Below are 25,690 nucleotides of genomic sequence, written 5' to 3'. Positions count from 1 at the left end.
TGGGGCTTTTTGCCTTTCTTTCATTCTGTATTCCCGACTTTCGTGCTTCCTCAGCATCTGATTGGCTGGCCCTTGGTGTCTCCTGTCATCTCCTTTTCTTCCCACACCCCACCCCCAGCCTAAATTCCTACTCCTATTGACTCGCCCTGCTTGAAAGTCCTGCCTAAATCTCCTCCCTCCCTATTGGCCATTCAGCTTTTTATTAGACCAATCAGATGCCTTAAACAGCATAAACAGATGCATAAACAGCAACACGTCCTTACATAATTAAACAAATATTCTGTAACACACCATGACCAAGGCAACTTACAGAAGAAAGAGTTTATTGGGGCTCCTGGTTCCAGAGGATGAGTCCATGACCATCATGGTGAGGAGCATGGCAGCAGGCAGGCAGGCAGGGTGCTGCGGCAGTAGCCCAGAGCTTACATCTTGAGACACAGCAACCAGGCAGAGAGAGAAAGAGCTAACTGGGAAGGGCATAAGCTTTTGAGACCTCAAAGCCCACCCACAGCAACACATCTCCTCTAACAAAGCCACACCTCCTAATCCTTCCCAAACAGTTCCACCAACTGCGGACCAAGCATTCAAACATATGAGCCTATGGGAACCATTCTCATTCAAACCACCACAGGGGCCAAAGAAAGTGTGCTAAGCAGGATGGTCTAGATGAACAGAACTGATGGGACATATATAAATACATGTGGTGTGTGTGTGTGTGTGTGTGTGTGTGTGTGTGTGTGTGTGTGTAAGGGGGCTTACTAAACTGGCTTACACAATAGGGTCTGTGTACTCCAACAATGCCCATCTCCTCTGAGGAGGCAGAGAACCTGTAACTGCTCCATCCACAGAGCCTCAGCAATCCCAGGCGTGCTGTGAAGCCCTGGAAGATTCCTGGAAAGTCTCTGGTTGTCCATTCAGGTTGAAGAAGCTGGAGCCTGTCAGTGACGGATGCGGCAGCCACAGCAGCAGCAGCAGTGACAGATCTGCTTCCCCACAAGAAATAAAACTAAACAGGCAAGCAACACGCCTTTCCCCTCCACCTCTTATACCCGAGACGACTGTTTCACGGCACGGCCCACCGGGCGAAGGTCTCTCCTGGACTCATCCTTGCTGGAAATGGCCTTGCAGACACCTCCCACCCAGAGGCATGCCGCGCAGTTGATTGGAGATCCTGACAAGTCGACAGTCAAGGTTAACACAGGGAGGTTGGACTTCTGCTGGGGTGGCAACTGACTTGGGAGTGAGCGTCACAGTTGTGAACACATGTCACCCTTCCTTTGTTCTTCTTCCTTCTACTTTTTGTCGCTCAATAAAGTTTCCGAATGTTCTCTGCAGAGGGTTGAGGTTTATTTGTTCCTATATATAGTTAATAATGAAATCATAAAGCCTTGATACCTTAATGCTGGTTTTCCTCCCAGAGCTGATGGGCTAAAAAACAGCTATCAGCAAAATGCCATTTTGTCACTAGGCCAAATGCTCCAGAGATTTTTTTTTTTAGCTTCACCATCCAGCAGTTGACTGTGTGAGTGTGTGAACAGCAAACTAAGCCTGTCTGGGCACCTTTCTTCAAAGACGGCCGCTAGAGCCCCAAAGTTGTAGAAGCTGTGAGTGACTGCAGGGGGCGCCCTAGTCACACCTTCCAAGGTGGACTGAGGAAACAAGAAGCCTGGGAGAGTCTGCCAGATGCTCAACTCTGATTGTTAACAATGTAACTTAGCATCAGCTGCAACCTCCAGAAAGGCTTTGTGCTTGCATCCTTCAGATAAGACACTCAATAGCTTAGAAAACCACCTTACTGTACAGACCTGAGTGTATATAATGATGGGTAGATCACCAAAACTGCTTAATTATCCATATTAATGATCCTCTGTTTTAACTTAAACCTCATGTCAGTGCCCCAACAAAGGACTTGGGGGGTCCCTGGGCCACTTTATTTGCCCTGCCTTCTCACTATAGCTCCATTGAAGATGTCTCTTTCTCCGCTGTTCATTCCTTCCTGTCTCTTTAATTAGTAGATTCAGGATAGGTGGCTGAGCCTCACATGTTAGCGCTGTCAGCATCCAGGTTTTCACCCTAAAATCTCCAACAATAGCCTTTTCTATCCATTTTCTCAGTAGTAGAGGGGCAACACAGCCTAGCAGGTAAAGCCAGATAGATCCAGGGATGAGAAATATTTCATCCCAGCATATTCCAGCCTTCTGCCCTCTGTCACTGCAGCAGGCAAGCATTGGGAATAGTTTAACCATCTGGGACTCCACCTAGTCTGGTTGTGTGAACACTGCTAATAATGTACCCCGCAGCCTGAGAGTCTTATCCACATACATTATGAACACACAGCCCTCTCCAAATAATACATCTAGCAACCTAGGAGTAACACAGGACTCCACCTGCATTGAGCTGCATCCTCCCATACTCCAAACAATGAAGTCATTTTCTCCCCTCCTAACAACTAACAAGCTCAGATAGCTTTTACTCAAGCACACTTGTCATAGTCACGTACAAGTCAAAGTCACGTACAAGGGTAGGGCAGTTGATCTAGCCTCAGACAGTTTAGGGTACCTGTACAGCAAAGTAGTGCCATCTAAGTGAACAAGAAACCCCTTATTTGACCGGGTGGTGGTGGCGCACGCCTTTAATACCAGCACTCAGGAGGCAGAGGCAGGCAGATCTCTGTGAGTTGGAGACCAAGCCTGGTCTACCGAGCGAGTTCCAGGACAGACTCCAAAACAATACAGAGAAACCCTGTCTTGAAAAACCAAAAAGAAAAAGAAAAGAAACCCCTTATTTGTCATCTTGTAACTATGTAATTTATGAGTGCATATGATTTCAATCAGATACATTATGGAAAGGAACACGTGCAGCAGAGAAAAGGCTATATAACTTAAACCTGTCATCAAAACAGAGAACTTCCCACAGTATGTCCCTCAGTAACCATTCTCTCCATCCTTTGGACCACATAAGAGAAGCGTCAGGCTGGCTCCCACTCACGCTGTCCACTGTTGGTCTTGGCGGCACATTTCTTTCTGATTAGTGCCATCACCTTGCTTTGAGTGAAGTGGCCTCACTACTTCCCATCTGTGTGAGCCTTAGCTTTGATTTCCTTCCTGAACAAGATGCTAAGATCTAGAGACATTAACACCGAGGCCCAGAATTTTCCTTTCCTGCCTCCGTTTCATTTGGTCTTCACAGTTATATGAAATAAGCGACAAGAATACTATTGGCCCCGTTTAATAAATGCAGAAGCTGATGCTTGGATGGTTCAGGAACTTGGCAAAGGAAGATCAGGGAGCTGCCAATCAGGAACCACCAGGACCTTGGCAGCACCATGCTGCCCTCTTTGTTTTTCTTGCTATTTTAGACGTCTGTTCTCAATTCTTCAAGGTCTCTCACAGCCTGGAAACTAAATATAAAGCTGGGTGTTGCTGTGCATACCTGTAACCCAGCGCTGAGGGTATGGAGGAAGTTCAGGGCCAGCCTGGCCTACATTGAGACCCTATATCAGAAAAAGACCGAGTACATTTGGCAGGGTAGGACAGACCAGGGGAGGACAGGAAATAAGCCAAAAGACAGACTGAGATACAGCAGTCACGTGTATGTTCATATAATCCATTTTTATTATCCATTTCTATTTTACCCATTTATTATAAAGCCTTGGGATATGTGACAAAAGAGGTTCTCAGAACAGCCAATCTCCCCAGTCTTGTAGGCTTGACAGAAGGTTTCCTCATCCAGCATCTCCAATCACCAGTGAGCAAGGACTCGGCTCTCCTTCCCAAGCCAGGAACAGCCACTCAGGTTGGAACTGACCTTTTATAGGTTCACAGAGCTACGAATATATCAAATCTCTACTACAAAGAGCTTTTTGAAAGATAAATTACGTTGATGGTCATTTCATCTGTATAAAAACAATACATGTCTTAGCTGAAAGTTCCACATATGCAGAGATCATTTTTTAAATGTTGCTTCTTTTGCCATCTAGGAATCAAACATGTTTTGGTCTCAAGTCCTCAGTCCTCTTTTTGTAGAAGATGAGATCCTTTTTCTTGTAGTGAAATAAGCAGGAAGCACAGGGGCCAGGAGAGGATTGTAACTGGCCTGGATTGAAGAATGAATGGGGCTTCATTCTGCAACATGCCAAGGAAGTTATCAATAAGAATAACAAAGCAAAAATAAAAACACTCATACTAAGAAATTTCTTTAAATACTGAGTAAAAATTTAAAAATACCTAGATGTGTGTAGCTGATCTGCTAAGAAAGGCTAGCTCTCCAAGGCCAAAATAAATCTGTGGTAGTTTGAATGTAATTAGCCCCCATAAGCTCATATGGAGTGGTACTGTTAGGAGGTGTGGCCTTGTTGGAGGAAGTGTGTTGCTGTGGGGGCGGGCTTTGAGGCCTCAAACCAAGCTCAGTGTGACACTCAGTTCACTTCCTGTTGCCTGTGGATCTAGATGTGGAACTCTCTCCTTCTCCAGCACCATGTCTGCCTGTACGCCACCATGTCCCACCATGATGGTAATGGACTAAACCTCTGTCAGCAAACCACCACAATTAAATGTTTTCCTGTATAAGAGCTGCCATGGTCATGGTGTCTCTTTGAAGCAATGGAAACTCTGAGATGAAATAAAAAACACAACTTCAGAGTGTAGAGATGGCTCAGTGAGTAGAGCGTTTGCTGTGCAAGTGTGAGGACCTGGGTTCAAATCCCCAGAGTCCAAGCAGAAGTTGGGCACTGCAGTGTGCATCTGCAGTCCCAGTGCTCCTATGGGGAGATGGGAGGTGCAGACAGCAGAACTTGGAAGTTTTCAGGTCAGCTGGCCTGGTGTACACAGCCTTTAACAACAGAGGCCCTGACACAAACAAGGTAACAGGTGAGGGCCAACAATAGAGGCTGTCCTCAAACCTCCACACACAGTACACATACACACACTCACACACCACAGACAAACACATACACACCCAAACAAACACATATACACACACTGTCAGGCCAAAACTCCAGCCTGGTTTAGTGCCTTTATCAGCTGTAGAAGTGACTGTTAAGCCTTCAGTTAGGATTGACGTCTGCCCACGGGCTGGTAAAAGAACAAACTAGAAAGAAAAACCTGTCTCATAAAAGAACTTAGATTTGAAGAATGAAATAAAACTTGAAATAACCCCTAGATGTCACGTTGACTCCTCAAAGCACCATTGCTGAAATTCCCACCTGCTGCATGGAATAAAACAACTAAAAGTCGAGAACATAAAGTGACTTTGAGCATTATGTCTATTGGGTTAATTTTGTTTTTTTAATATGCAATTTATTTTTAGGTTATATGCATTGGTGTTTGTCTGCATGCATATCTGTGTGAGAGTGTCAGAAGCCCTGGAACTTCAGTTACAGACAGTTGTGAGCTGCCATGTGGGTGCTGGGAATTGAACCCAGGTCCTCTGGAAGAGCAGCCAGTGCTCTTAACTACTGAGTCATCTCTCCAGCCCCTAACTTTTGTTTTTGCACTAGCATTTTGAAACAAGGCTTCCCTCTGAAGCCCAAACTAGTCTAGAACTTGCTATGTAGTCTAAGTGTCTTAGTCAGGGTTTCTATTGCTGTGGAGAGACACCATGACCAAGGCAGCTCTTATAAAGGAAACACTTACTTGTGGTGGCTTACTGTTCAGAGCCAGTCCATCAAGGCAGGGGCATGGCATCGTGCAGGCAACAGGAAATCAACTGACACAACTGGGTGGTACCCTGAGCATATGAATCCTCAAAGCCCACCCACAGTGACACAGTCCCCCCAACGAGGCCACACCCACTCCAACAAAGCCACACCTTCTAATAGTGCCACTCCCTATGAGGTTATGGGATTATGGGGCCAATTACATTCAAACTACAAAATTCCACTCTCTGGCCCCCATAAGCCTGTAACAATATCATAATGCAAAATGCATTTAGTCCAACTTCTAAAGTCCCCATAGTCTATCAGAGTCTCAACAATGTTTAAAAGTCCAAAGTCTATCCTGAGATGAATGGCAACCTCTTAACTGTAATCACCTGTAAAAAAAAAATTAAAACAAAAACCAGATCACATACTTCCAACATAAAATGGCACAGGATATACATTACCATTCCAAAACACAGGGAAAGGAGCACAACGAGGAAATGCTGGACCAAAAGCCAGCTGGGAAAACTCCAAATCCTACATCCCTGTGTCTGATGTCAAAATGCTTTCCATATCCCCAACTCCATTCTGCTTTGTTGACTTCAACACACTTTTTTCTCTGGGCTGGCTCCACTCCCTGTTAGCAGCTCTCCTTGGCAGGTATCCCATCTTGGGTAATTACAAAATCCCAACAGTCCAGTACCTGGGAACCACTCATGATCTTCTGAATGCCTCCAAAGGGCCTGGGCCACTTCTCCGCCTCTGCAGCACACACAGCTGTCTTCTAGGCTCCTGTTGGCTCCACTCCACTGCTGCTGCCGTTCTTGGTGGCCATCCCATGGTACTGGCGTCTCAAAACCTCTGGGCCTTCAGCTGCCACTGGGCTGCACCTTCACCAATGGCTTCTCCTGGCCTCTCGGAGCATCAAGCCTCAGCTGATCTGCATGACCTCAAAACCAGTACCACCTGGGTGATGCTTACACATTACCAAGTCTGACTGGCGGCACAAGGTACAAACTTGGCCATCTCTGGAACACAGCTTCTCTATGTACTCAGGGAACACTTCCCAGAAGATTTCACTCAGAGATTCTGGTCTCTTATTAATCACCGTTGACTTCTTAGCTCCAGCCACCAGCATCAAGTGTCCCAGCAAAGCAAAATTTTGCTTCAGTAGTTCTTGTATCTTGTTAATCACAGTTGTTTCTTCAGCTCCAGCCGACCATAACCACAGGATCTTAACTGCTTTCTTCTATCCTTAGCTCTAAAGCCAGAACCATGTGGGCAAAGCTGCCAAGTTCTGCTGCTTGCTGGGTCTGCGACATGGCCTCTCGTTCAACTACATCTTCACCAGCTTTCTGTCCTTCACTAAGTTTGACTGTACTGAAACTTGCTCTGTAGACCAGGCTGGTTTTGAATTCACAGAGATCTGCTTGCCTCTGCCTGCTGAGATTTAAGGCCTGTGCCACCACCACCTGAGGTCACCACTCCCTTTATTCCAATTCTTAATCCATTTATCTCCTTGAACAGAGGATTTATCTCCATCCCACCTTCTGGTACCCTTTTACTCCTCAAATATTTTTCCTTGCTCAGCTTGCTCCTTTCATTATAAATCTTCATCAGAGTTACCACTAATACCCACATGACAGAGTCTATACTGGGATGTTTTGAGATTTCTTCTGCCAACTGAATTAATCCAAAACTCTTCACTTTAGCCTCAGGTGGAGTCTTTGGACAAGGGCAAAACACAGCCTCTTCCTTCACCCAAATATCTCAAGAACGATTTCTAGGCAACATCCTAAAGTCCTTCTCTGAAACCTTTTGAGCCAGCTCCTGATGTTTGAAGTCATTGTCAGCACCGCTGTCTTCCATGCTCCTACTGTTATTCCCCCATTAAGTGGTGCTTAAAGCACCCACTGCTTTCCTAACCCAAAGCACTTTTGGCGAGGTTATCAAGGCAAGTGAATAAAGAAGGAGCATTGTTGTGCGATATTTTGTTTGTGTCCTGACAAATAAAGCTTGCTTGGAGATCAGAGGATGGAACTAGCTGCTAGTTAGTCATAGAGGTTTGGTGGACTGCAGAGGGGAGACAGGATAAGGCTGAGTGGAGACAGGGTCTCAGCCCTTCTGGATGGAAAAAGGAGACAGGTAGGAAGCAGCTGATGGCTGCGCCTGTCCTTTGATCTTCCAGGTTTTTACCCCGATATCTGTTGGGGGATGTCCTTCTGTATGCTGTGAATATATGTTTCTCATATTAGTTGAAGAATAAGGCTGTTTTTGCCAATGGACAGGCAGGATTTAGCCAGGCAGGAAATCCAAACAGAGATAGAGGAAAGGTAGTAGGTGGAGTCAGGGAGATGCCATGTAGCTTCTGAGGAAGGAAGATGTCCGGGCATCTCTGGTAAACCAAGACCACGTGAAGATACACAGATTAATAGAAATGGGTTAATAATTAAGAGAGAGCTAGCCAATAGGAAGCCTGAGCCATTGGCCAAACAGTTTACAATTAATATGAGACTCTGTGTGTTTATTTGGGATTAAACAGCTGTGGGATCAGGTGGGACAGAAACTTCTGTCTACAGATATCTGACTCCTGCTTTTTTATTGATTAGGATTAATTAGGTTGGACCTGGAAAGATGGCTCAGCAGTTAAGAGCACTGGCTGTTCTTCCAGAGGTCCTGAGTTCAATTTCCACATGGTGGCTCACAACCATCTGTAATGGTTCCCTCGTCTGATCTGCATGCCTACATTCAGACAGAATGCTATAAACATAATAAATAAACCTTTTAAAAAGTCTTTCTAAAATATCTTTTAAAAAAGATTAATTAGATTAACACTTCAGAGCATTTCAACAAACAGTGCTGAGCCAACTGGATAACAATGTTCAAAATAATTAAGCTCGGTCTGTTTTTTCACACCCAATTCAGAAACTGTCACAGACCTTATGTAAGAGTTAACTCTATTTTTTTAAAAACTTAGAATAAGCTATAGAGTCAAAAGTCCTTGGCTAGCTATGTGTGATGATGTAGGTGGTATGATCCCCAGCACTCTGCAGGCTGAGGCAGGAAGAATCCATCAAGTTCAAAGTCAGCATAAACTACAAAGTGACTTGCAGGTCATCCTAGACTGTGTCTCAGAAAACAAACACAGAGCTGGGCAATGGCTCCCTGGATAAGATCCCCTACTCTGTAAACATGAGGATCCAGTACCCACATAAAACCCCCATGGTTTCACATGCCTCAAGCCCAGCCCTGAAGAAGGGGTGGAGAGACAGATGGATCTGAAGAGCTTGCTGGTGAGCCAACCCGGCCATGAGGACAAGCTCCAGGTTCACTGAGATCCTGTCTCAAGTCAATACGGCAGACAGCAGCAGAGGAAGACACCAAATGTCTTGCTCTGGTCTGGCCTCTGCATGTTTGCACACCAGCACACCCACAACAAAAATAAAAGGGCAGTAACAATGCATTTGGGGGTTGGGAGGACCAACTCAGTGATAGAGTGCTTGCTCAGCATTCGTGATGAAGTGGAGAGCCCATGCTGATTCATCCCTATGAGCTAAGGCAGGAGGATTCCTGTGTGACTGAGGCTAGCCTGTGCTACAGAGAAGACCCTGCCTGAAAAAGAAGTAGAAGAATGGGGGTGGAGGAAAATATTTGCAAGTCCCATATCTGATAAGCATCCATGTAATATTAAATAGCTCATACTTTAACAAGAAGACAGACAGTCATTAACACTATGGACAGAGGGTTTGAAGACAAATCCTTCAAGGAGATATGCAAACACCTTTCCAGGGAAATTATGAACACATTTCCGTTCACCCCAGACAGAGCACCAACGGCAGACTAAAACAACAATCTCACCCAAGCCCCGCCTGATGAACTAGTGAATTTATTGGGGTACTTGTCAGCATGTGGGAGACTAAAAGCCCACATCACCACTGGTGATGACTCACAAAAGCTGTATTCTTGAGCTCTGTGCAACTTACAGGCAGCTCCACCTGAGTCTCCTGCTTACTGCTTACATAACCTGGGGGGGGGGCTTTGTGAATCACGTGACTTTCTAAGCAATCCAAGCCTTGTGAGGTATATTAGCTTCCTTATCCTTAGGAACCTCTTTCCTGCCTCCGGGAGGGAACACATCAATTCATAGTAAATGACTATACAGCAGCACTCCTTAGCAAAATGCCAACCAAAGGCAGATTGAAATAACACATCACACCCACAGGGTAGGGATCCAGGCTAAACTGAAACCATTGCATGGCAGGCTGAGTTTTCAGACCAGACCCTGGTACTGTGACGGTCAGGAACCTGCTTGGTGCCTTTCACATGAGATTAAGATAAAGCAGACACATTCCAGCATGAATGAAAATTGCTTTTGTCCTGGTCACTGTATTAGTCCTGCCTCTCTGACCCAAATCACAGGGTCTTGTGACCAAGTCTCTAAGCAATCATACTTAGCATAGTCCTGGATCAGTCTGCCTCTGGTGTCACAGTACCTGAAGATCAGTTCTCACCCATCTGCAGTGGATTTGCCTAGACCAGGTGCTTATCCTAAAAAAGACATTAACAAGTGTTGGAAGGGATGTGAGGAAACTAGTACCCGTGCACACTGCAGATGGGGATGGAAAGTGTTCCCAACACTGGGGAAGTACTTTGGCAGCCCCTCAAAATGTTAAACATAGGATTATCATCTGACTGGGAAATTCTCCTTCCAGAAAATATCTACACAAAGATATGAAAACATTTCAAAGCAAAAATACACAAGCATTCATAGTGGTGTTATCCAGAATTCCAAGGAATGGAGAGGATGAAACATTTTCGAAACAGATAAACAAATGTGGTGCATCAGCACGTGGAACGGAGGAATCTTGAGGAAAGTATCTACTGGTGTATGTGCTACAGTGTAGCTAACCCTCAACTGGTGTATGTGCTACAGTGTAGCTAACTCTCAAAGACACCCTGCTCAGGCAAAGAAGTCATTATAAAAGGTCTTGTCTGGACACCAGGTGTGGCAGTCCAAAAGGATAACCCCAACACTGAGGATGCTGAGGCAGGAGGATTGCTAATTGCAGGCTAGCCTTGACAGCTTAGCAAGACTGATTCAAAAACAAACAAGATTCCAGTAACACAAAAGATCTAGAATAGGCAAATCTATAGAAGTAGAAACTATATTAATTGTGGAATAAGACTGAGGAAGGGACTAGGGCCATGGCTCAGTGGTTAAGTGTACTGGGCTGCTCTTCCAGAAGACCAGGGTGTAAGCCGAGTTTTCCCATCCCGGGAGCCACTTTCAAGTTACTACACTGAGGCTTACATTAATTGTAAATGCTTGGTCAATAACTCAGACTTATTACTAACTAGCGCCTACAGCTTAAGTTAACCCATTTCTATTCATCTACATTCTGCCACGGAGCTCGGGCTTCCCTGTCCTTCCCTCTGTGGCTCCTGGCATCTCTCTGACTCCGCCCTTCTCTCTCCCTGTATCCTCAGTTTGATCACCCTGCCTATTAGTTTGCCTAGCCAACCAGCTTTTATTAGCCAACGAGAGTCATTCGTATTCACAGTGTGCAAAAGGACTGTTCCACAGCACCAGGGTTCAACTCCCAACGTCCTCTTCTGACCTCCCTGAGCACCAGACAAACACATGGTGCACAGACATAAATACAGGCAAAACACTCACATAAACAATCATGATTTTTAAATTTTTTATTATTTTAATTTTAAATACCTTGTTTTGCATGTCAATCCCAGTTCCCTCTCCCTTCCCTCCCCCCGCACCCCCACCATCCCCCCATCCTCCCACCCTATTGTCAATTCCTAACAATCATGATTCTAAAAAGACAGCTATCGTTGACTCTTTTTTTTTTTTTTTTTTTTTTTTTTTTTGGTGTTTACGAGACAGGGTTTCTCTGTATTGTTTTGGAGGCTGTCGGTCCAGCCTGGCCTCGAACTCACAGAGATCCGCCTGCCTCTGCCTCCCGAGTGCTGGGATTAAAGGCGTGCACCACCACCGCCCGGCCTTATAGTTGACTCTTTAAGAAGACTGGGAAACATTGGTGTGGTAGGATGGTGAGTCTGGAGTTTGTTGTGATTACAAAAAGGATCCAAAGGTGTGCGACACCACTGCTGAGCTGGTTTTGTTTTGTTTTGTTTTAAGCAAAATCTTATGTAGCCTAAGCTGTCCCCAGAGTTGCTATGTATGGGAAGATGACCTTAAGCTCCAGCTCCCAGATGCCAAGATAACAGGCTTGTGCCATCGTGTCCATAAAAAACTGGTTTTCTAAAGAGAAAGCTGATATCCCAGCTTTCCTCTTCTTAATTTTCCTTTGTGGTACTATCGATATTGCCTTCAATCCCAGCAAGCAGATCTCTGTGAGTTTGAAGCCAACCTGATCTACAGAGCAAGTTCCAGGACTGTTAACACAGAGAAACCCTGTCTTGAAAACAAAACAAAATAAAAATCCAACCCAAATAACAAAATAAAACAGATAGCTTTAAACAAAACCCCCAGCATTGTGGAAATATGATAAAATCCACTAGTTTAACATGTACAATTCAATGATTACTTTATATACACACAGAGGTGTGCAACCACCATCCACAATCACGTTATATACACACACAGGTGTGCAACCACCATCCACAATCACTTTATATACACACACAGGTGTGCAACCACCATCCACAGTCACTTTATATACACACACAGGTGTGCAACCACCATCCACAGTCACTTTATATACACACACAGGTGTGCAACCACCATCCACAATCACTTTCCTGCCTCCAGGCTCCTGCCCTGTTTGAATTCCTGCCCTGACTTCCTTCAATGTGAACAGTGATATGGAGGAGTAAGCCAAATAAATCCTTTCCTTCCCAAGTTGCTTTTGGTCATGGTGTTTCATCACAACACTAGTAACCCTAAGACACTGACACTATATGTTTACTATTTTAAACCTAACCTTGGCTAGACCTTGTTTCAAAAACTGTAAAATGAAAAATCATAAAAACCCATAGAAGATAATATAGGATAAAATTTAGATATGAGAGGGTCTGGGGATGAACTTTTAGATGTGACAACCAAAGGAAGGAAAAATTGGTAAGGTGAACTTTATTGCCACTAAAATTTTGTGCTCTGTGAAAGCCACTGTCAAAAGAATTTTAGAAATAGTAGGAAAGAAAATATTTACAAAGATAAGGCTGGACAGAGCAGTGGTGGCAAACGCCTTTAATCCCAGCACTGGAGAAGTAGAGGCAGGTGGGTCTCTGTGAGTTCGAGGCCAGCCTGGTCTACAGAGTGAGTTCCAGGACAGGCTCCAAAGCTACACAGAGAAACCCTGTCTCAAAAAACAAAAACAAAATAAACAAACAAACCAAAGATATGGCTGACAAAAACCATCACTGAAAACATACAAAGAAATTTTACACAGCAATAAGAAAGCTAACAAGGATTGAATGATGGCTCAACAGTTAGGAGCACGGGCTGTTCTTTCCGAGGGTATGGGTTCAGTTCCCAGCACCCACGTGGCAGCTCACAGCCATCTGTAACTCCAGTTCCAGAGGATCTGATGGCCTCTTCTGATCTCCATACATGCCAGGTAGGCATGTGGTGCAGAGACTCACATGCAGGCAAACACTCATACACACAAAATAAAATAAAACTTTTAAAGAAGAAAGCTGATGCTGGGCGGTGGTGATGCACGCCTTTAATCCCAGCACTCAGGAGGCAAAGGCAGGTAGATCTTTGTGAGTTCCAGGCCAGTATGGTCTACAAAATCAGTTCCAAGACAGGCTCCAAAGTTACACAGAGAAACCCTGTTAAAAAAATGGGGGGAGGGGGACAAAAAATTCAAAAGTTAAGTTAAATATCTAATGTTAAAATAGAAAATGAAAAGACAGAAATGAAAGAAAATGTGCAATAAAATTGACAAAGAACATGTCCATATTAGTATTACATGCCCACTAAAACCATGGGCAAAACACAAGGAAAATCCTCCGCATAAATGTAACAAGGAAGAGCTGATGGATTGGCTTATTTCTAATTTGTTGCTTATTTCTTCACAACAGACTGGAGTGTATCAACTCAGAAGTTTGTCAACAGCACTCACTAAGCCCAAAGGTTTGCATATTCAAGAAGGGTTTTGTTTTGCCATAGATGAGCTCTTACTTTGCTGTCCAGGCTGGTTTTGAGTTCTTAAGTTCAAGGGAGCTCCTTGCTTCAGAAACACCGAGTCCCACCCTAGCGCCATCTAAGTGTTTTAAACGTTGCCCAAGTAAGCAGATGTTTAGCCACTTGGCCATGTTTGCTTGGAGCTTATGAACCTGTAACAAAACCTGCTAGTTACAGATGAGGTTAAGTTCTGCAGCTGAGCAGTTCTTGGCTCGCAATCTCCCCACTATAAGATTCTAGGCTGCAAGCTAATCTAACCACAGGTACCTATAGAAGTCTTTCCTTCTCTCCCCAGTCTCCCTAACCTCTCACCCCCTCCCTCCCACCCCCTTCCCCCATGAAGAGCCTCTCTGTGAATCTGTAGCCTGTCCCCTCCCTGGTAACAGTGTGAGAGCCAAATCAGGAGTCACATTGTTAAGGAACCACATTGTTATACATTGTTACTAAGTTTCCAGATCTTACAAGTTTCTATTTCCCAAGCCTAATATATTCTGCAAACCATGTGCTTCAACCTCCGCTGAACTTGTAACCCCATGATGTACACCCACCCCTTTGCCTTGCTAAACCCCTGAACCTGTGATGACTCCCCTTCCACATGATGTACTTTTGCACTTATCTACACTGGCACCCCCCCCCCGTGCCAACCAGGCAGCCTTGAGGTGCTAACAGCCAATATTGAAGTTGTTTTCTACCAACCCTAAGCCTTCCCCATGAAAGGGACCTTAAAGCCAGTGAGGGGCTGCTCTCTGAAATCCCAGACTTAGGATGAGGCAGCTAACTAGCCAATCTAAATAAAACTTGCTGAATCAGTCATCAAAATGCTCCCCTACCCCTAGGTCTAACAGCAAAACACAAGGAAAGAAATGTTAAATCCCAGACCAGACCCTACTCAAGTTGTGCTCATCTGCAGCCCTCTCCATCCTCATAGTTGATTCCAGGACCCTTTCCAATACAGGGAGAGACCGACACCCTACAGAGAACCTGTCCCAGTCGAGAAACAGACTCTCAGGTGTCTGGATTCCAGGACGCTGCCTTTTTCCTTCAGACTTCTGGGACGTCAGCTGGTGGTAACACATCTTCCACCTGTATAATGGGTACACCTTAACTAAATGTGCCCCTCCTCCCCACACCCTCAGAGTGACATCACCCAGGAAGTTCCTCCCTTCCCCTGATGAACAGGAGTGAGAGACAGCGTGACTATATGAAACATACCTCTGCCTTTGTTGGAGACCTATCAGAAGCGATTCCCCACTCTGCCATGGGATCCTGAACTCTCATCAGAGCCTCACCCTTGTTGCTCTCTGTCTGCCTGTCAACATTAATAACTCTTCTAATAAATCTCTTGCCCAAAAGAACAATTAGTTTCAGTGACCCCCTTATACCTAGACCATTCACTGGTAGACTGCTGGATACTATGATGGTACCCACTCTCCCCTCTGGAAGTTTCCCTGCTTTCCTTAACATCTGGATGGTTTGCCGGGCACTGGTGGTGCACACCTTTAATCCCAGCACTCAGGAAGAAGAGGCAGGTGGATCTCTGTGAGTTTCGAGGTCAACCTGGTCTACAGAGCGAGTTCCAGGACAGACTCCAAAGTTACACAGAGAAATCCTGTTTCGAAAAACCAAGACAACAACAACAAATTTGGGGATGGGTCTCTTGTCTCCTAGAATCTCTGGATCTTATGTTGAGAGGAAGGGGTCTCTCTTACATGCAAAACTGGCCCAAGTAAAACTTGCTACAGCTGTCTCCAGGTCATATCTTTCTCCTTGCTCAGCCCTGAAATCCATTTCACAGCAGAGGACAGCAGACACCTATCCTAAGTAGGAGAGATGTTTAAGGGTAGATCAATAAGTCCAGGATTGGATTCCGCCCAACACCTATTGTTAGTGGGTGCCCTCCCTTGACCCCAATGTGGAAATTTCTGATAGCAGGCAGGATCCAGAATGTTAATAGCTGAAGAAGCAGCCCCAGTGACTGCAAAAGGGAAGCAGGTAATAGTCTGCAAGATCACCATAGCAACCAGGAAAAGGACAACTTGCTTACAAGAGTCTTTTTTCACACCACTGTAGAGGCAGAGCCCTACCTACCTTCCTGTTAACTTTTGGCAACTTTCAGCAGGCTTAGGATTCTTCCCCTTTCCACACCATGGTTGACAGTTCTTTCCTGATTGGTCTTTTTTTTCATCTTATTTGCATATCCACAATCAGTCAATCAGGGCCCAACTGGCACGTTGCACGTCCATTCTTACACACAGACAGAATCACAGAATTGCTGGAGGAAGGAGGTAAGGAAGGGTTCAGGGTCCAGTTTCTAGCTCAGGCTGGGGGGCAGGTGTGTGTGTGTGTGTGTGTGTGTGTGTGTGTGTGTGTATGCACGTGCGCACGTGCATGAGCGTGCACACACTGATCTCCAGATGCTTCTTCAAAGGAAGAAGCCTAAGGACTTCAGGGTCTGGATCTTAGCTGGCTCACTCTTCAAGACTCACACCCGGGGGACTTGCCCGGGGCTCCATGTGCCTAAGGCTTCCACCACCTGGCGCTCAAGCCAGTCTCACCCATTTCTGCCTCCAACTCCAAGACACCACAGTTCAGCTGCAAAAGGGAGTTTGCCTCTGCCACTGCTTCCAGCCCATAAGACCTGCAAGAGACTGGAGACATGCAGTTACTCCTCTTGGCGACCTGAAGACTTGTTCAGCAAGGCACCGCTGTTGGTTGGGACCCCAAAGCTCACTGAAAGCTTCTCAGGACTACAATGCCTAGCACCCCAGGGGTCCTAGAATCCAAGTCCCACACAGCAATTTGTTTAAAGTTGTTTTACTCCACTTGAGGTAGTTGACCCTGAATCAGCAATATTTGTACACTCCCCACTATCTACCCACTCCATTCTTGGAGGAGGGTGTGACAAGAGCCTGTCTGGAGACAGGAAATGTTCTCTGCCAACCACCTTACTATTTCACTAAAAATAAAAAACAACAACAACAAAAAAACCAGAAGATCTGAGATATTACAGAAGACATAAATGCTAGTTGGTATGTGCTCTGTGACTTTTCCTGTGGAGACTCAAACATCTACTCACTTGAGATAGGGGATGAATGACTCTGATTACCAAAGTCCAACTTGATAAACAAATGAGTTTACTGTGGTTATTTATAGGAGCACACATCACTTAAAAGCTCACCCAGCATAGGTGACAAGTCACAAAAGCTGCATCCTTGAAGCTCTACACATAAGGAAGGCAGAGCAGCCAGTTGTGTCTCCTCTCCCCAGGAATCTGCTACCGCTTATGTAACATGGAGGGGGTTATGAATCTTGTAAGTTTCAGGAGCTTCCTGAACCTTACACATGTTGTTAATTCCCTGATTAGGGAGGGAGCTTTTTTTTTTCTTTTGGATTTTTGAGCCAGGTTTCTATGTGTAACCCTGGCTATCCTGGAACTCACTTTGTAGACCAGATTGGCCTTGAATTCAGAGATCTGCCTGCTTCTGCCTCAAGTGCTGGTGTTAAAGGTGCACCTCAACATACTGGGCTTAGTCCCTGAGTCTTAACAAGAGGAAGAAACCACTACATGCATGGTATAGATACTTTCTATAAAAATTAGATACTATGCTACAAAATGGATCATCACCAGAACAAAGACCCATCTGTCTTTCATCTATATAAAAATATCCAAGAAATTTTATACAATGGTACCAGAAGATAGTGATCACAGCCACACTTGGAAATAGAAGACTGAAAATTGTGTTTAAATAGTTAGAGAAGGAATACATGGATTGTGGTACACAATAAATTGTTCTCTAGCAGTGAAAATGTACAATATGCAACTTACTTATGAAAGGAGATGCTTAACAAGTTTGGAAAATATACACACAACTAATAAAAATGTGTTGCTTAGTAATAACATGTGAAAAGAAATTAAAGCAATGTAGTAGCTGTGTAAATGAACATTCAAGATGGGAGCTACTACTGAGGAGAAGGCAACAGTAGAAGGTTGGGACCAATAACAAAGTGATGAAAAGTTCATTGGAAGTATTTTAGTTTTTGTGGTGGGTGTCAAGTTGAATGTGCGCTCATTATATTGGTTTCTATGAGTATTTTGCATGCAGTATGTTTGTGTACCACACATGTGCAGTGGCAGTGGGGGCCAGAAGAGGGCGCACAAGATTGCCTGGAACTGGAGATGGTTGTGAGTCACCTTGTAGGTGTTGGGAATCTAACAACGAGTCTCCTGGAAGAGCAGCTGGTGCTCTTAGACCCTGAGCCCACTACGATGCTCTTTCCTGCACTGATTTAATTCAAACCAATCATCCGAAGTCTACTGGTTATAGCACACTGACAACCAGTTCTGTGGTCTTCAGGTACCTTGAAAAAGAAGATTGATTCTATCTATCTATGCTCTCGGGTCTTCCAACCAAAACACAGTATGGAGGACTGGGGAGAAGAATCAAGGCCCTGAGCAAAACCTCAGTATCCTAACGCCAGATACCTGGTTCCCACCATGCACACAAAAATGCCCTCCTCAGATGGTGAAATATTAAGACGGAGCCACAAAATACATCATTCTCCAAGGGCTCAAACAAAAGAGGGATGCATCACATGGGCCTCCCTCCCACGCCGGCGCGCCAGTGATGTCACCAATCTGCGCCCTAGCCATTGATTCCTGACTGAAGGTGGAAGACTACGCGTTGGGATCAGCGGGAAGGTCCAGCGCAACGGCAGGCTCACGAGTGGGCAGCGTCGGAGGAGTCGCGCGCGGGTAAGAGGCTCCTCGGCTCCCGCAGGCCGCCGCCTCTGCAACCTGCGGCGCCGGGGAGAGAGGCGCGGGGGTGGAGGCGGAGGGCGCGGCGGGGCTGCGCGGATGCTCGGGAGCTCTTGCGGGCGGGAGCCGCTGGGTACCCGAGGCCCTCCCGCCGAGAGGATCCCCGCCCGCGGATGCGGGCACGGGCGCCTGGCCCCGGGAGCCTACCCGGCGCCCTGGCGTGGCTGGCACTGGGGCGCGGAGGTGCCCTCCGTGGGATCCCACGCGGGGGTCGCGGTCGTGGCGCTCAGCCTGGGGCTGGCCCTGAAGCAGGAGGCCTTGTTGCGTCACCTGCCTTTCCTTCGTCTGTTTACCTTGGTTCTTGGGCCCTGCCAGAGGGTAAGCCGGCCCGAGGTGTTCCTCGTCAGTACCAGAGTCCCGGAAACTTGCGGGGGGCTTTTGAACACGTAGGGGGAGAATGCAAGCGTGCAATCAGCCAAGGGGGCTGTGTCTAAGCGGCTGCAGGAGGACGCCGGCACACCGGCGCACCGAGGCCTCCAAGCTGCCTGCTGGAGAGGGAGGACAGGTTGCTAGAGGAGGTCATTAGCGACGGAGAATGCAGGAGCGTCAATTTGTGGGCAGTTGAGTGACGATGCCCACTTATTTCTCTAGGAAAGCGGTCTTGTCCCCATCGCTTTATAGATCCTGAAAAACATGAATGTTATTCACAGTTGAGTGCTTGCTGTGTGGGAGGCGGAGAAAGACGCTGAAGCGGGCATGAACGGTAGAATCAGGTCCACTGCTTCTCAGCAGCGTGACATTGAGTTATTTAACCTCTCCAGTCTCCTCCTTGGCTTATCTACAAAAAGATACCTATGCTTCCCTTGACCAGTTGTCAGACTTTAAAGTGGCTAGCTCGTGATTAGGGGCTGGCATGCGGGCATTTGTACTGCCGCAGCTGATTTCTCTTCGGCGCTGTAGTTTCAGAGGCTGGAGATCTTTGTGCTGTTTTGCGTATTTGCTATCCTGCGTTATTTCCCTACTGTAGACTGCATAAAATTCTAGAGCTGAAAAGAGATTAAGAGAATAAGAGATTATTGTACTAATTATAGTTCTCTTTTTTGAGCATTTGCTCCTGATACTGTGTCAGGGACTTCAAATCCACTAATTCATTTAATCCTGCCAACAACCTAGTGCAGTAAGTCCTGTTCCCATTTTACAGATGGCAGAAGGTAAGTCTCAGCCAGGGTCCTAATACTGTTGCAGAGTTAGAGCTTGAAGCCAAGCCATCAGGTTATGTGGTTTGGGTCTTAACATTTCTCAGTGACTAGGGGCCTGGCAATGTGAAGGTGACGTGGTCAGAGAAGGGAGGTATGGGCTGGGATGGCATCATTTCCTATGAGAATAGCATCTGATTGTTGCAGCGATGCATCATATTTTATTTTACATCCTACCCAGTGTTGTCCAATGTGGACTAAGATTTGGCTTGGGGGGGGGGCGGAGGGAAGAGTCCTGAGCTTGGGCATACATACAGCCCTGGAATACTGGGCAGACAGTCGTTATTTGGTGATTCCTTATAAAAAAAAAAAGAAGGAAAAATAATTTTTAAAAAACTACGGAGGCGCTGTTACTCTTGCCAGCAGGAGACCTGGTGCTTACCCTTGAGCTGCTATTTTTATTCTCCAGCACACTGCCACACAAGCATCTTACTGACTCACAGACCTGAAGACTTGACGCTCTCATTTAGACCAAGGTTGGCGTTATTATCTGTGACAAACTGATTAGAGTTCTGAAGTATGCGAACAGCAGAATCTGAGCTTTGGGGCTTTTGCGGTGATCTCTTGAGCTCCAGCGATTTGTTTTGCTATGACATCTGGTAGATATGGCCTTAATGGGCACAGCTGTTTGAAAGCTTTTACGTTTTCTCGAAAGCACCAGATGATTGGCATTGAGAATAAAGAGGTCAATATTAAATTTCTCTAAAATTTAAGTGTTTAGGATAGATCTGTGACCGATGCTTTGTCAACTTCACATAAGCTGGAGTCATCTGGGAGGAGAGAACCTCAGCTAAGAGAATGCCTCCATAAGATCAGGCTGTATGCCGGGCGTTGGTGGTGCACGCCTTTAATCCCAGCACTCGGGAGGCAGAGGCAGGCGGATCTCTGTGAGTTCGAGGCCAGCCTGGTCTACAGAGCGAGTTCCAGGACAGCCTCCCAAACAATACAGAGAAACCCTGTCTCGAAAAAAACAAAAAACAAACAAAAAATCAGGCTGTAGGCAAACCTGTAGAGCATTTTCTTAATCAGTGATTGATGGGAGAGGGCCCAGCCTAGTATGGGTAGTGTCACCCTGGGCTTGGTCCTGGGTTCGATGAGGAAGAAAGCTGAGCTAGCTATAAGGAGCTAGCCAGTAATCAGCTCCTGCCTCTAGGTTACTGCCTGAGTTACAGCCCTGACCTCCTTCACCAGTGAACTATGATGTGGTGATGAAAGTAAACTAAACCCTTTCCTCCCCAAGTAGCTTTTGGTGATAGTGTTTCATCACAGCAGTAGTAACACTAATAAGACAGATGATCATTAATGTGGGATGGAGCTGGCTTTAAACTATTCTTGGTGTTTAATATTAATTTATTATTTGTGGTACTGGGGATTGAGCCTGGATGCTCACACACGCTAGGCAAGCGCCCACTCTGTCACTGACCTGTATCCCTTGCTTCTTTACTTTTTATTCTGAGAAGGGGCTTCTGATTTGCTTCTGCTGGCCTTGAACTCCCAGCCTCTTGCTTTAGCCCTCCTAGCTAACTGGGATCACAGGTCTATGCTACCAGACCCAGTTTTCTGATGTTTTAAAGCACCTATTGTGTGCCTCCTCTGTCTTTAAACTATAGGTCTATATAGTAGGCTGTTGGGTTCATATAGCTCATTCATTTTAGACTGTGCCCCAAACACATATCCCTCAGTCCTGAGCCCAAGGAGCAGAACTGATTTTCTGTACTTTCTCAGATGCCTAAAACCTGCCTGTTTCACAAGCTTTATTAGACACTGAGAGAGATCTGACATCTGTCCTCCTGTCCGTCTATACCCTTCCTTGCACAGAAAGTGAAGTTCTCTCCCTGAAAGAGGACATATTAAACTAGTTGCAAATTTCAGGAATCCAATGTAAGCTACTTAAGTAAAAGGATTTCCCTCTTTGATTGTGTCAGTTGCAAGTTCAAAGGTGAGCTTCCAATATGTCTAGATCTTGGGGCTGAAATATGTCATAAAGACCTCCTGGGCCCTATCTTTCTCTGCTCCTTTTTAGTTTACTGTTTGTTTTCCTACACACTGAAAAAGCTGAAACCACTGACTGCCCTAAGTCATGACTTATGACTAACGGACGGGGGAATTCTGTGTGTGTCCGGGGGATTCTGTGGTTGGACAGGTCTGCATCACAGGCCCTCTCCTGGGATGGAGATGCACATTGCTTCTGCTTAACTACAGGAGCCTGAAAGGAATATTCCTGGTTTTGTTCATTTTCAATATGATTTTTTTTCCACTGGCAGCAACTGTCATATCCATGCTTTCACATCTGCTGGTTGGGGGGGGGCTTCCTAGTGCTTCCTTTGGCTAATCCTTTAAATTTAAGCATGATAGTTTGTTGTAAAATACTAGTTAAAGATTTGTTTATACTGTGTTACGTTTGTTTAATGATGCAAAGATGTATTGCATTCTTTTCTGTTGCATTTGTTTAACTCGTTGAAACTGTGTTACTTTGCCTGTCTAAAACAACTAATTGGGCTAATAAAGAGCTGAACAGCCAACAAGAAGGCAGGAGAAAGGATAGGTGGGGCTGGCAGGCAGAGAGAATATAAATAAGAGGAGAAATCTGGGAAGAGAAGATTGAGGAGCAAGAGAAGGAGGAGGACACCAGGGGCTAGCCACCCAGCTACACAGCAAACCACAGAGTAAGAAGTAAAGAAAGGTAGACAGAAACAGAAAAAGATAAAAGCCCAGAGGCAAAAGGATAATTTAAGAAAAGCTGGCTAGAAATAAGCCAAGCTAACGCCAGACATTTATAATAAAGAATAAGACTCCATGTGGTTTATATGGGAGCTGGGTCTCAGGGCCCTGCAAAAGAGTAAACAAACAAGCAAACCAAAACACAACTGCAATAGTTAGCTTTAATTGTTGACATAACACAATCTAAAATCACCTGGAGGAGAGTCTCACTGAGGGACTGTCTACACTGGGCTGGCCTATGGATGCGTCTGAGGGGAACTGTCATAATTAGACTTGTTGATGTGGGAAGACCCAGACTACTGTGGGCAGCACATTCCTGAGGCAGGGGTTCTTGAACTGAGTAAATCAGGCTTGACACTGGCAAGTGAGGGTGTGTGCATTTATTTCTCTGTGCTCCTGACTATGAGTGGATATGACTGTTTGAAGTTACTGCTTTGCCTGCCCCAGAATGATGGACTGGGATCTGGAACTTTAAGCCAATAAACCTCCCCTAAGTGGCTGTAGGTCACAGTATTTTTATCACAACAGAAGCGAAGCTAGAACACAGTAGGTTATATTTCTGGGTTTGGATTTTGGTTTTTGTGTTTTGAGACAGGGTCTTAAAATGTACCACGGGCTAACCTGGAATTGAGCATAGACCAGACTGGCCTGGAATTTACGAAGATCCTCCTGTCTGTCTCCTGGGTGCTGGGCTTGCAGGTGTACTACCATGTCCCATGCTCACTTCTGCTTGGGAGCTGCTGCTCTCCTTGCTTCTGCACTGGAAGAAGGGTGCAAGTGCCTCTATTCTTCCCGCAGCATTGTTCTTGTAGACTTAAAACCAACCAGCGCTGCATTTCTACCTGTTTTCCTCTAGTCTTACTAACATATCAGCTTGGTAAGAACAAGGGGGAAAGGAGCTTCTTGTTTTCTCTGGGGTAGGGAAGCAGTTAGCACACAGCAGACGTGCAGTATATGTCTATTAAGTCAGGAAACGCGGCTATGGTGTTGATGAGGGGTCTGAAACCCCATGTCTACCGGACATCTCAGGAAGGCAGGACCTCTGCCCTTGTGTGGGTTTGTTCCCGTAGACAGGCCAGGCCTACAGAGACGCCAGCTGGGAGTTCCACATGAGAGAGAGCCTTTCAGAACTTACTGATTTGCTTGTGGAAAAAGAGTCTGCTTTGCCATATTGCCCAGGCTGACCTTGAGCTCAATTCAAGTAACTGGAACCATGGTTATATTACCTCACCTAGTTCCTTGTATACTTTAATAGGGTGTGTTATTAGGTTTTGTTTTTAATCTTGAGGTGTTCCCCCCCTTGGGATATTTATTTTAAATATTTCCTCCAGTGTCTAAAATGTCTTAGGCACTGTTATAGCCCTTTAATAATAATAAAAAAATTAAACCATACCAATTCATTCTCAAACTGGATCAAATTCTCAGACTGGGTTTTGAGGATCAATGTTGTAAACTTGAAAGTGTCTTATTTTTTTAAATACCAAAACACACAGGAAAAGACTTTCAAAGAAGAGGAAAGAAAGATCTCCATCAGAAAAAAAAAACATAAATATGGGGGCTGGGGAGATGGTTCAGTGTGCTGCTAATCTTCCTGAGGACTGGGGTTCAGTTCCCAGCACCCACAGATCAACTGACAACCCTCTGTAATTCCATTTCCAGGAGATCTGGTGCCCCCTTCTGGCCTCTGCAGGCACTGCATGGTCACAGTGCACATACATACATGCAGGCAAGATACTCTGTATGCATTTAAAAAATGATAAAACAAAGGAGATTTTATCTAGTTCGTGTCATGCTTCAGAAACAGCTTCTAGTAGTAGCCTGTGTGCCTCTCCCACCTTCCTCCTCCTCGGGTTTTTACACTCAGCCGGTGTAGACGTCGTCCTTGAAGGTTTGCTTTGCACCCAACTGTAGGTAAGCTGTGCAGGTGGATCGCATCTGACCCTCTTACAGCCATCCTCAAGGGGGCCTTAGCTTCACCCCTACTCCATCCAGGGCAGAGCCACCTTTCTGGGGTGTGTCACAGCTTCCCTAGGGGCCTGATAGCCATTTAACCGCCACACCTTAGGCCTCTCCAGATAGCGTCCGCCTTCCTAGCTTTGTGCTCTTGGCCACAAGCCACCTCCTCCCCAATAACAGCGCAATAGGAAAGAAACAGAAAGTAAGTTGAGCCTGACCTGGTTGTGCAGGGCTATACCCCTAGCTACTCAGACTGTGTTCAAGGCCTGCCTGGGTAACCTGGCAAGACCCTAATCTTTAAACTGGGGTGAGGTGGGCTTAGGGGTACAGCTCAGTGGCACAAGCCCTGGCTTAGCATGTGGGTGCTTCTCATTCAAATAAACTCTTAATCGTAAATAAAATATAAATTAAAAGCAGGTATTTTGCCTGTCGTTGGTGGCACACGCCTTTAATCCCAGCACTTGGGAATCAGAGGCAGGCGGATCTCTGTGAGCTAGTTCCAGGACAGCCTCCAAAGCCACAGAGAAACCCTGCCTGGAAAAACCACCCAAAAAAGCAGGTATTTTAAACATTGTTCTTATTTTTCCCATTTTTAGTGTAAACACTTCATTCTGACCTGGCCCAGATGTCTGAACTCCAGTTCCTGCCAGTTGCAGTTCTCTGCTGCAGGGCCACGCCCTGATATCCTTCCTGAAAGGGATCGAGGGCAGAGTGACCCTTACACAAGATATCGGGTTTGTGTGTGTGTGTGTGTGTGTGTGTGTGTGTGTGTGTGTGTGTGTGTGTGTGTGGTAGGGTTAGGGGATATTTGCGTAAGCACAATGAGATACCTTAGGAGACTAAACACAAAATGTCATTATGTTTTCACAGATGCATTATATACAGCCTGAATGCAGTACCGTACAGTAGTTTTTAGTTTTGTGCATGAAGCAGTTTCTTGGTGTAGAATTTGATGCCTGTGGACCACATCCGATCTTAAAAGGCTCCCAGCTGCAGCGTTTGTCCCTCCGATGTTTGAGATGCTCAGCTCCCACTGCCTTCGGCAGTGTTGAAGCAAGCCCCATGTGGGTTTCTCCCTGCCCTACAGAATGAAGTGTTTACACTAAAAATGGGAAAACATAAGAGCAATTGTAAAATGTCTGCTTTTAATTATATTTTATTTATGATTAAGTGAACTTTTTCTCATATCCTGTCTT

The 25,690-nt window shown here is 45.6% G+C and overlaps 1 protein-coding gene and 2 long non-coding RNA genes across 4 annotated transcripts in view; 1 reads left to right on the top strand and 2 right to left on the bottom strand.

Moving 5' to 3' along the window:
- Window positions 1-3,592: 3,592 nt before the first annotated feature.
- On the bottom strand, window positions 3,593-6,996 carry LOC110342782. Its single transcript, XR_002384948.2, has 2 exons — window positions 6,342-6,996; window positions 3,593-4,124 (listed from the first exon to the last, which is right to left on the bottom strand). It is a non-coding gene; the product is annotated as an uncharacterized LOC110342782 (long non-coding RNA).
- Window positions 6,997-15,465: 8,469 nt separating this feature from the next.
- Window positions 15,466-18,251, bottom strand: LOC121142429. Its single transcript, XR_005879454.1, has 3 exons — window positions 16,361-18,251; window positions 15,894-16,077; window positions 15,466-15,622 (listed from the first exon to the last, which is right to left on the bottom strand). It is a non-coding gene; the product is annotated as an uncharacterized LOC121142429 (long non-coding RNA).
- Window positions 18,252-18,828: 577 nt separating this feature from the next.
- Window positions 18,829-25,690, top strand: part of Adar (adenosine deaminase RNA specific) — a 39,600-nt gene continuing 32,738 nt past the window's right edge. Inside the window, exon 1 of one of the 2 annotated variants that reach the window (XM_013120619.3) lies at window positions 18,829-18,939. The gene's annotated coding sequence lies outside the window, so the exon portion shown is untranslated. The remainder of the gene's footprint in view (window positions 18,940-25,690) is intronic. The other variant, XM_013120618.3, reaches the window with a different exon arrangement.

This window comes from Mesocricetus auratus, unplaced genomic scaffold (assembly GCF_017639785.1).
Source record: "Mesocricetus auratus isolate SY011 unplaced genomic scaffold, BCM_Maur_2.0 Super-Scaffold_100009, whole genome shotgun sequence".
Classification (NCBI taxonomy): domain Eukaryota; kingdom Metazoa; phylum Chordata; class Mammalia; order Rodentia; family Cricetidae; genus Mesocricetus; species Mesocricetus auratus.
The sequence above is the reverse complement of the archived record's forward strand: the minus strand, read 5'-3'. Positions and strand labels throughout refer to the sequence as shown.